This window comes from Pistacia vera, unplaced genomic scaffold, assembly GCF_008641045.1.
Source record: "Pistacia vera cultivar Batoury unplaced genomic scaffold, PisVer_v2 Contig152, whole genome shotgun sequence".
In the NCBI taxonomy this organism is placed as follows: Eukaryota; Viridiplantae; Streptophyta; class Magnoliopsida; order Sapindales; family Anacardiaceae; genus Pistacia; species Pistacia vera.
This window is the reverse complement of record NW_022195597.1, coordinates 1,777,997-1,780,202: the sequence shown is the minus strand read 5'-3', so window position 1 is coordinate 1,780,202 and position 2,206 is coordinate 1,777,997. Positions and strand designations below refer to the sequence as shown.

Genomic DNA, 2,206 nt, shown 5'->3' with positions numbered 1-2,206 from the left:
GAAATTAACAATAAAAAAGTGTGAAAAATATGGTTTGGTTAAATATCCATTCTAACATGTGTTTTGGCTTTTATATATTAGAAAGCTGTTAACAATTAAAGACACAAGTGATTCAGCATAATCCATTTCAATTGTTGGGAGTCGACATACGATTTTCTATATGACTAACAAAACAATGAAATTAACAGATTAACAAAACATTATGATATTAGTAAAACTTACGTTAATCTTATTGCTTGAAGAGTGGTGTTGTTATTCTGAATTGCTTTTGCAATGATTCGTTGCAATATTTGTGATGGTAATTGTAACAGGTTTGTGGGTTGTATTTTTGTTCTTTGTAAGGAATCATGCTGTTCTAGTGGTGTTTTTTTAAGTGTAAGTATATTGAAATTATAAAGTTGTTATGGTTTTAGTGGTTTACATAATTTTTGTGTAGATATTGGATAGCGAACAGTTTTCTGTGTGTTTGGATTTGGTAGATATTATCGTGTTAATTATTAATGGGAATTAGCATTGTTATTTTTGAAACTCGTTTTTAGTATTCTTCTAAATTAATGATGGTATTTTTATTTCGTTGAACATTAATTATTGGATTTTGTTATATATATCAGATATCGTTCCTTCACTTTTTACTCTACTGAGAAAAATTGATTATTCTATTCAATGAATATAAACTTTTTTGTTCATAATCATTTAATTTTTTGTTCATAATCATTTAATGTTAAGTATTAATTTATCTTAAGTGTAAACGGTTTGCATTCATCTATATCTCTACATAGGTATATTAAGTATTTGATACATTCTATTAATACGAATCTTTTTAAATTCATATAAATTAATGTATTGGATGATATTTTCTGATAATTGGGCAATTGGTTAGATGAAAGAGGGTGCCTCTACTGTAAGAAGATGGGAGGATCTGGACATTGATTTATTGGTGAAAATCTTTATGTGTTTTGATGTTTTGCTGTTGACTTCAGGCATTGCTCACGTTTGTAATTCATAGCGTTCAGCTTGTTGTGATCCTCTGCTTTGGAAAACTCTTGATTTGTCAATGTTGAGATCAATTTTATCAAAATCCCGTTAGAGCCATATGTTTATGTGGATGAGTGTTCTAATAAGGCATTGACTTGTTTGTTGAAAATTTCGTTCAATCTCAGTCGGGGACATATAAAAACCTTCATTTTCCACTTCAATTTGTATGCAGAGGACAAACAATTTACTTATATTGTTGAAAGGTAATTTTTTTATGTTTCTGTTTAAAACCTTGTTGAAAGGTAATTTTGTTTTTTTTATTCTCGTTGTTTATTGATTGGGTTTTTGGCATTGCCTTTGGTACCAATGATCATCACCTTTAATTTTCTTTTTGGTATAGTGAATTGGGAAGTAACACACTATATATTATTGTTTGCAGGTGCCCCCATCTGAGGCATCTGGTTATGCCAGCTTGGAATAGAATAAAGAAGGATGTAATTTGCAAGGCCATTCGTACATGGAGATCTCCCGAATCCCTAACATTGCCTAGTATAGTAAATCCACCTTATCTTATAGAGGAAATAGCCATAAATTGCAAGAACTTCACTGAACTGAAGATCATGGGTCCTTTTGATGTTCTCTTTGCTTCTACTATAGTCAAATTTCTTCCAAATTTGAAGGTTTTGAGCTTGAGATGCTCAACGATAGTTAAGGATGCCCTATTGCTTATATTGGATGACCTACCAAATCTGGAAGTCCTCAACATATCACATAGTCTTCTTATAGAATGTCCACTTCTTTCTCCAGTGATGCCCGAAAAAATTATTAAGAAGCCAGATAAAATTATTTTAGAAAAGGTTGCTTGATTACATGACTTCTTAACATGTGTTGAACACTCGTGCATCATGTGCCAACGTACCCGAAGTGATGAAGGCTTTATAAGGTGGTACAAGTATGAGGAAGGTCTATGGAAAATGGATGAGGTGAGGTCTCTTGCTCTTTGATTAGGACGTTGTAGGGAATGTAATTTTAATATATATTTTTACTTGTATGTAATATATAGATATAATATAATATAATATGTTGGTGAATAAGCATGTATAGAATTGGTTTGTTGTGTTTTAGGTTGTCATGTTCTTAAGGCTTTTGTTTTAGGTTGTCAACGCTATCAAACTAGCACGATGATCTTTTCCTATGGGAAACGTATTATCAGTCTACATAATTATGTACA

The 2,206-nt window shown here is 31.2% G+C and overlaps 1 pseudogene; it reads left to right on the top strand.

Annotated features, from left to right (window-relative positions):
• The first annotated feature begins 880 nt into the window (after window positions 1-880).
• LOC116124376 lies at window positions 881-1,979 on the top strand (annotated as a pseudogene).
• The last annotated feature ends 227 nt before the right edge of the window (window positions 1,980-2,206 follow it).